Raw genomic sequence first — 9,573 nt, 5'->3', positions numbered from 1 at the left:
TATGTTTGCTTCTGTTTTATTAACAAAAAGCAACATGTGTGGCTAGTTGGTCATGTAGTAGGAAAAAACCTAAGTTCAAGTCCTACCTCTGATACATACTGGCTATTTGAGCCATGGCAGCCACCTAACTTCTCAATGTTCTATAAAATTCTAGGACGATAGTTACAGAGAAGCTAACTTGGAGCGAGTTTTCTCACCATTTGGAGATCCACTGAAATCATAGGCCCAGTCTATAGTCTCTCATCAAGCAACATTTAAAGTTCTGCAAAGTTTCATCTAGCATATAGAACAAAACCCAAAATACAAATATCCATGGCAGCTGTGTTCACAATGCCTTTTGAATAAAGGATTTTGATGGAAATTACTTCAATATATGTGTATCTTAAGAGATCCATCATCTTAGTGTAGTGTAGGCTTTCCTTTGGTAAAAATAGAAACCCATCCTCATCTTTGTTAAAAGTCATAATGCTCTATAAGCTGTTGATGACTTTCCAAACAAATTCTCTAAAATAGTTTTTAGTGTGATGTATTAAATCTATGAAATTTGTTAGCTGTAGTCAACTCCAAGTTTTGATACTTAAAAAAAAGAAAAACATTTAGAAAGGTAGAAAATCAGCTCTAGGACATCTATTTTATGGTAAATGGATTTATGTTTATAATAGTGAATGCTCAAGACCTCAGAGTAAAGTAAAATTAACTATTGTACAGAATACACAAATACTTCATGAATGCTCTTGGACTGTGTTGTAATGAGCATGATTTACTGGAGCTACTTGAGTGCTTTGCCACCCCTTCCTCCCTTCTTACCTTTTAGTTTCCTTGTCATCCCAAAAGGACTCCTGGGATGCCATTAGACCTAGTACTGAGTTCATAAGTTATTTTTCATGCAAGTCATCCATTTAAGATTGATGAATTAAAATATATTAACTAGTTTTATTGATTGGTTTTTAGCTCAGCTAATTTAGGCATATTAAGGTAAATAATTAGGTAATTATAACTAAAATTATAACAGATTGGATCCACGAAGCTGGTATGTGCAGTTTGTAGGTACCATGAAAAAATATTAAAGAAGATAAAGACCCTGCCCATTATGGAGGTTGTGAGCTAGGTTAAGAAAAGCAAAATACGTACATAGGAAAAAAAATCCACGCAAAATAATAAGTTACAACCTGATTGCATGAATCCTGAGTAGGTTCAGGAAGAGGAAGCTTAGGCTAGTACAGAAACTTCATGGGGATAATGGTTGTGCATTGGTGGGAAGTGTATACACAAAAGAGAGTATCTCACCATAGCAAGAAATAAGTTCTTGGATGAGATAAAAAGTGATTTAGTTGAATTGATTAGTGTAGGGAAAGCACTGGATATGGAATTGGGAGACGGGTTCTAGTCCTGGCTTTGCCATTTCCTATATGTCACCTTGGGGCAAATAGCTTGACTTTCAGACCCATTTTCAATTATAAAATGAGGCTATTACATTAATTACCTTAAGATCAAATCAGCTAATGTATATGAATCACAAAGATAATATAATTAAATTATGGGGAGGGTAAATAAGAATAATGGGATTGGTTAAGCTGGAAAAGTAAAAAGGAACAGTTGATGTTCTTCACTATTAGGCTGGTTCTTTTTTTTAAAGTAGAGGTTCTCATGCAGGAGTGATTTATGAGTTTAATGCTTGAGGAAATGCAGTGTTCTAGCAAATAAGTAAGATGAATGAAAGTCAGCAAAAGCTGAATGGCGGGAGCACAAGACAAACCAGGGAGAAATCGGTGGTTAAGGTGGTAGCTTTCAGGAAGCTTATTAAGGGTATATTGTATTTTTCTTTATTTTTTCTTGCTATAAATATTTTGTGCTTGACTTTTCTTTTTATTTACGAGAATTAGAAACACTTAAAAGAAAAAAATTCTTCCCTTCTGTCTTAATCGTCAAAGCTAAGACAGAAGAGCCTCAAGGGCTAGGAAATCAGGGTTAAGTGACTTTTTCCAGGATCATATAACTTGAACATGTCTGAGGCCAGGTTTGAACCCAGGTCCTTCCAACTTCAGGCTTGGCTCTCTATCCGTTGTGTTACCTAGCTAACCCTAGATCTCTATCCTTCAAGGAAATTGTCATGTCCCAAAAAGCAAGGGAATAACAATACAATTAGAAGAATCATAATATCACACACATGTTTATAAAGTCAAGAAAACTTAGTGCTGTACTTGGAAATAGACAAGTTAAAATGCCAATTCTGTCATTGTACTAGATTTTTTTGATATTGGGAAGTTTAGTACCTCTAAATTTCAGATAATTAATAATTAAGTTAGTAGGTTGAAGGAATCTCCACCCTAAACTCAGTGATTTTTGCTGAGTACTAATCCTTGATAATTGGGACAACTAGGTGATGAAGTGGATAGAATGCCAGGCTTGGAGTCGGGGAGACTCATTCTAGAGTTCACATCTGGCCTCAGACACTAGTGGTTTGTCCTTGGGCAAGTCACTTAAATCCTGTTTGCCTCAGTTTCTTCATTTGTGAAAATGAGGTAGAGAAAGAAATAGCAAACCACTCTAGTATCTGCTAAGAAAATCCAACCTCCATAACTAATCCAAGAGAAGGAGGACTTGACAAATTAAACCTCTAAAAAAAAGCCATATTCCAATTGATGACATTTTCCTCTCTTGGCTTATATCTTTCCTGGCAACATCAAAATGCTTCCTTGTCTTGAAGTCAGTATTAATGTTCAGAAATACATATTACTGACACATTAACCAAGACTTTTCTTTTGTATATTGTTAGAATGACAAAAATAAAAACTAGGAAAGCAAGGCCAAATAATTATTATGTTTACTCTCCAAATGGGAAATGCCATTTTATTACCTCTCCCCAGCAGTTTGTCATGTTATTTTCACCTGTTTAGCAGCATTTGTAGCTACTTTCAAAGAATAACTTAGATATCACCTCATATAGGAGGCATTTCTTGTACTTTGCAGCTCTCCACAATGGTTAGCCTCTTCTTGAAGTTACATAGTCATTCCTTCATAGATCCTTTGTTTTAATTGATCTATGAATCCATATTCTCTCATTAGTTTTTTAGTTTTTGCATTCCCATCACCCAAAACAAAGCCTGACATATAGTAGGCATTTAATAAAGTTTTCACTTACCCGAATTCTTTAAAAGTACAGAACTCTCAGGTAATTGATTTCTCTTAAAGCTAGAAAGAAAATTCCATTATAATTGTTAGGTTACTATCTGGAAATAGGAACTCAAGGCTTTATGAAGGACCCTCAATATCGCCAAAGATGTCAAACTTTGGTATCTGCATTTTCATCTAATTCTAAAATGCACGAACATGTCTAATCTCTAAGGGCCATGTGGTTTTGATCCCAATACATATACATTTCTTTTAAAATATGGAGATCTTTAAGGAGACCTTTGAAATATCTGACTGCAAATAAAGCTGACAGGCTTGGATATAATGCAGGAATGATGTCTTATAGTACGGCCTTAAAAAAAAAAAGGCCCTATAAGTAGCTCCACGTAGGCAATTTTAGGAAAGAGGAAAGGACACAAATTCTATAACTTCCCCACAATGAAGTTGGGATAACCTTTAAATAATACAACTAAGAAAAAATATTGTTAGGAAAAAGGCAGGGGTAGCTGGGTAGCTCAGTGGGTTGAGAGTCAGGCCTAGAGAGGGGAGGTCCTAGGTTCAAATATGGCCCCAGATCCTTCCTAGATGTGTGACCTTGGGCAAGTCACTTGGCCCCCATTGCCTAGCCCTTACTGCTCTTCTGCCTTGGAAACAATACAGTATTGATTCTAAGATGGAAGGTAAAAGTTTATTTTTTTAAACATTTTATTTGGTCATTTCCAAACATTATTCATTGGAAACAAAGATCATTTTCTTTTCTTCCCTCCCCCCCTCCCACCACCTCTCCCATAGCCGACGCATGATTCCACTGGGTATCACATGTGTTCTTGGTTCAAACCCATTTCCATGATGTTGGTATTTGCACTAGAATGTTCATTTAGAGTCCCTCCTCAGTCATATCCCCTCCACCCCTGTAGTCAAGCAGTTGCTTTTCATCGGTGTTTTTACTCCCACAGTTTATTCTCTGCTTGTGGATAGTGTTTTTTAGATCCCTGCAGATTGTTCAGGGACATTGCATTGACCCTAATGGAGAAGTCCAGAAGGTAAGAAAAAAAAGCTACTAGGCAAGTACTCCATTGGAGTTAGAGATGAATCAAAGTTTGTGAAACAAGCATTTATGTAGCCATTAAAAACAATCTTGTAACCTAAAAGTAATCTAAAAATGCCCTACCCCTTGTTGAAAAGATACAGTGCTAATATTTGCACAATTATTGTGAGGTTTCTATGCAAGCATTTGGCATTTGGAAAATGTAGAAGATGTGGTTAATATCTAATGATATGGTGGAAAGAGAACTTGGCTTGGAATCTAAAGAAACCAGGGTTTGAATCACAGTCCATCAATCAGAAGGCATTTATTATTAAGTGCCTACTATGTGTTAAGGCATTCAGCTAAGTGATGGGAATAGAAAGAAAGGCAAGAGAAAGTTCATGCTCTAAAGGAACTCATGCTTTAATGGGAAAGACGACTGCATGCAAAAAACAATGTATGGACAAGATTATAGAGAGTAAACTGGAGATATTTAACTGAGGGAAGACACATTAAGGAAAACCAGGAAAGACTTTCCCCCCACAACTTTTGACACTAGCTGTGGCCAGGAGCTTCTCACATAAGCCCTCTCATTTCTGTCTACACTCTTGGTGACCTCATCAGCTCCCAATGGTTTCATAATCTCAGCAGAGGACTCACAAAATTCATCCCCATTTTCCCCTGGGCTTCCTTCAGTCCCACATCACCAAGCTCCTGTTGATGTTCCAAACTGTCTTGGAAACATCTCAAATGCAACAGGTCTAAAGCAGAACTCCTTCTCTACCACAACCGCTCTCAATGTTTTTTCTTCCAAGCTTCTCCATTTCTATCGACTACTACACCATTCTTCTAGTTTGTTCCCTGCCTCTAATCTCTCCCCATTCCAATCCATCCTCCAGAGAGCCAGCAAGGTGGTTTTCCTTACTTGCAGATCTGATCATGTCATTCCCCTACACAAAAGACTCCAGTGGTTCCCCATTGCCTCTAGAATATTCCTATTTGGCTTTTTTTTTAATTGATAAATTTTATTTAATTAATTTAGAATATTTTTCTATGGTTATGTGATTCTATGTGGCTTTTAAAGTCCTTTAAAACCTGGCCCTGACCTATCTTTCCAACCTCATTATACATTATTCCCTTCTAGCTCCAGTCATCTGACCTCTCAGCTCTCGACAGGAGGCATTCTTTCTCCTATCTATGTACCTTCACACTGGCCGCCTCTATTCCTAGAATGCACTTCTTCTACCCTCTAGAATCTCTTGCTTCCTTCAAGGCGCAGCTCAAAGCAACACCTCCTATAGAGAGAGAGCCGTTCCTAATATAACCCCCAACTGCAAGTGCACTCCCTCTTGATCTAGCTTGTGCTTGTTTTGGATTTATTCTCCATGTACCTGTGTAGCACCTACTCTGGAAGGTTCCCAGTTATGGATTGGGCTCCTGAAAGGGGCAGTCACTAATCTCAGAAGTTTAGGAATAACTCTTGAGAAGGTGAGTTTCTAGTAATGTTACAAGCCCCCACTGGGGTTGTGTGTGTGTGTGTGTGTGTGTGTGTGTACACGTGTGTGTGTATAGTATACACATGTATATAAAATAGATATACATATACATACATATATTGTTATATTTTATAATTGACTAGTTTTTAGAAAAAGCTAGTTTCCAAAATGGTATAATCCAGTGTGTGTGTGTGTATATATATATATATATAATAGTTTATAATACAATGATATTAACATAATGGTATATAGTATTTTATAATAAATAGTTATATGATATATATATACATATATACACAGATAATGTTATAATATAAAATATTATGGAAGGAATAGTTGCTACAAAGCATTTCCTCTACGCTGTCCTACAAATAAGGGTCCATGGGAAGAGTAGGCTTAAACTCGGAACAATGGAAGTGGGACACCTGTGTAGAATATGTATGTAGCAAAGGAATTACACACACTCCTAGCACTTTAATGGCCTGGCAATCCTGTTTTTAAGTTATAGCAGGCAATATTCTCTGGTTCAAGGGTTCATGCCCCTCAAAGGTGTATCCCTTTTTGTGTAAATGTCTATCCACATACAGTTATCTTTGTTGAATCACTTTTCTCCTAACTGGATGTGGTATCTCTGATCCTTGCTGTGGGCATTGTCTGCCACTGGTCCAGTATATCTAATTACACAGGGGTCTGGGAAGGCAGAGGAGAGAAAGAAAAAATAGATATATTTCTTCTCTCCCTATTCCACTCCAGGATCATTCTCTCAAGGGGAATTAGCTCCAACTGAAGTAGCATCCTTAACTCCTGAACTTAGGGTCTTCCACTGATAGCCTGACTAATAATTTTTTTCTAGCTGTTTAGAGCACTCCAGCGTAGTTGGCTTGTTTGGTTAGCCAATCAGCTACTCTCTTGTTGACCCAATCAAAGGGATCAAATCTCCTAAAGAGGTCACAGGGTCTAAACCATTTTATTTAAATGTTTAAAACTCCAATATCAATTGATTGATATTCATTTGAGGTGTCTGGGCCTTTTCTGTGATTACCTGTTTGTTGTCTTCCCTGGTCGAATGTGAGCTTCTTGAGAATAGGAATTTTTTCATTTAAAAAATTTGTATTTTCAGCTCCTAGGATGTGTTTGTTGATTGATTAATCCCACTGAGCCTCAGTTTCTTTATTTATAAAATGAGTATCATACCTGAAGTACCTCACAAGAATGTTGCAAAACTCAAACAAATAAAATAATGTATATAAAGGTTTGCAAGATGCTTTACAAACCTTAAAGATCTATATTTGTCAGTTATTTTCATTTTGAATACCAAGTAACTACAAGTTTGTAAAAATGTAGTTCTTTTTCTTTTAAAGCCAAGAAAGATACATTGTTTTCATACATCACCTTTCTTTCTTTAGGAAATCAAAACACACTTAAAATTTTGGTTTCCTTACTCTTTACCTTTAGGTCTAAGACCTAAAATGAGATAATGGGTGGTAACCAAGTGGTTAGTGGAAGCTCTAGGATGATAATATTCAGGGATGGGGTGCCACATACACACTACCAGTCAGCACATTGCATGCAAATAAGCCAGAAATCCTTGAGTTTTAGATGGTGGAGATAGATTCCCACTCAGGCTAGTCTGATTGGTTTCTCATATTTTGTGACCAGGGAGACACTAGGTGAAACTCTGGATTTGTAAGCATAGAAAATAGAAATTTCCACAAAATGAGAGAATGAGAACAGGATCAAATTACCCCAAGTGAGAAGTAAGTGGTTGTAAGAGAAAGGAAGGAAGGAAGGAAGAAAAAGAGAGAGAGAAAGAAAGAAAAAGAAAGAAAAAAGAGAAAGGAAAAAACCAGAAATTTTTGGTTATTTTACTTGCCTTGGGTAATACCATTGGAAATATTGGAGCTGGTCTTTTACCTTCAAAGACTTGAATACCATCCTGTACCTCCTCTCTGTCTCAGGCACTAATGTGGATCAGTGGTGAAAAGGTGAATACATTATGCCTATATCTGCATGCCTGCTCTTAACCTTGATAATCTGCTCATTGAGTTGATGGCTCCTATTTTCATTACAAACTGCTGAGCATCAGAATTTTGTCTTAAACCTGGCAGACAAAATGAAATGTATATTTGCATTTACTTGTATTTCCTAGATAAATTGTTTTTGCCCCCTCTTTTTTATTGGTTACAAAAAAAAAAAAACCCTTACCTTCTGTCTTGGAATCACTACTATGTAATGGTTCCAAGGCAGAAGAATGGTAAGGGTTAGGCAATGGGGGTCAAATGACTTGCCCAGGGGTTACACAACTGGGAAGTGTTTGAGACCAGATTTGAACCTAGGACCTCCTGTCTCTAGGCCTGGCTCTCAACCCACTGAGATACCCAGTTGCCCTCCCCCCCTTTTGATGTGCTAAAAACTCCTTATCAAAAGCATCAAGTTCAATAAAGCCCGAGCCTGAGAAGAGATAGAATAAAATACTTAATTACTTATTTTAGACTATTAGACTATAAAGGACTATTCTCACGCATGCATAGGACTTTACAAAGTATAAATAGACATAGGCTCATAGATATATGGAATACCCTTATTTTATAGATGAGGAAACTAAGAGAGGCAAAAGCATAGTCCTCACCCTCAACGTACTCATACTTTAATGAGAAAGACAAACAAAAAGAATTACATATAAATGAAATTATCTAGGACAAATTGGAAATAATCCAGAAGGAAGGTACTAGCATTAAAGGAAATTGGGAACAGCTTCTTTCAGGATGTGAGATTTTAGCTGAGGCTTGAAAGAAGCCAAGAAGTGACAACAAGGAAGGAGAAAATTCCAGACACCAGAGATAGCTAGTGAAAGGGAGATGAAGTGTCTTGTGCTAGAAACCCTAAGGAAGCCAGTGTTACTGAACTACAGAATACTTGGTGGGAAATTGTGAACAAGAATAAAATATAAGGAGATTAGAAAGGTAAGAAAGGACCAAGTTATGAAATACTTTAAAAGTCAGAGGAAAAAAAAGAAAGGAAAAAAGCATAGGGCTAATCTAGGTGTCTCAGTATATTGAGAACCGGACCTAGAGATAGGATGTCATAGGTTCAGATATGGCCTCAGATACTTCCTAGCTGTGTGATCCTGGGCAAATCACTTAATCCCTATTGCCCAGCCCTTACTACTCTTCTGCCTTGGAATCTATACCCAGTATTAATTCTAAGATGGAAGGTAAGTGGGGAGGTGGGAGTTAATTTTTTTTAATACTAATAGGAAAATTAGGAAAAGTGTGGAGTTGATAGGAATGAAAGGGAAAGATAATGATGTGTTGACTTTAAAGTATTCATGAGACAAGTCAGTACAGATATGAAGAGATTCAAGATTGGAGATCAGGAGAAAGATTAGGGATGAATAAATAGGTCTTGCTTTCATCTGTATATGTTGTATAGAAATAATAATTGAAACCAAAGAAGCTGATTTCACTAAGTGAAATGCAAAGAAAGAGAAATGAAGAGTGTCTAGGACAGAGCCTTGGTAGATACTCTCCAATGATGGGAATGACCTATATAAGAGTTAATTGGTAGGAGGCTGATAAAAGTGAGGAGAGCAGTTTGGTAAAACATTTAGTTTAATTTGAGAAGTACAGATAGAAAATAGAAAGGAGGAAATGAATGAAGATGAAGATCCAGTAAAAGAAACTGAAAAGGAGTCATTGGAAATGTAGGAGGAGAGCAAGGAGAAGCATGTGCTGAATCTTTCCATAGTGGAAAAGCATGATCTTACCAAAGCTTACCATAAGGATGAGGTTCAGTCATGGAAAAAAACATCTAGGAGCTAAATTAGTTATGGGCATCTGGTTAGCTCAAGGTGGGAAGCCAATGAAAGTTATGCCAACATCTGTGTAACGTGATTCACTCTAAGGGTCATTATTGAGT

This window comes from Monodelphis domestica, chromosome 1, assembly GCF_027887165.1.
Source record: "Monodelphis domestica isolate mMonDom1 chromosome 1, mMonDom1.pri, whole genome shotgun sequence".
Classification (NCBI taxonomy): Eukaryota; Metazoa; Chordata; class Mammalia; order Didelphimorphia; family Didelphidae; genus Monodelphis; species Monodelphis domestica.
The sequence above is the reverse complement of the archived record's forward strand: the minus strand, read 5'-3'. Positions refer to the sequence as shown.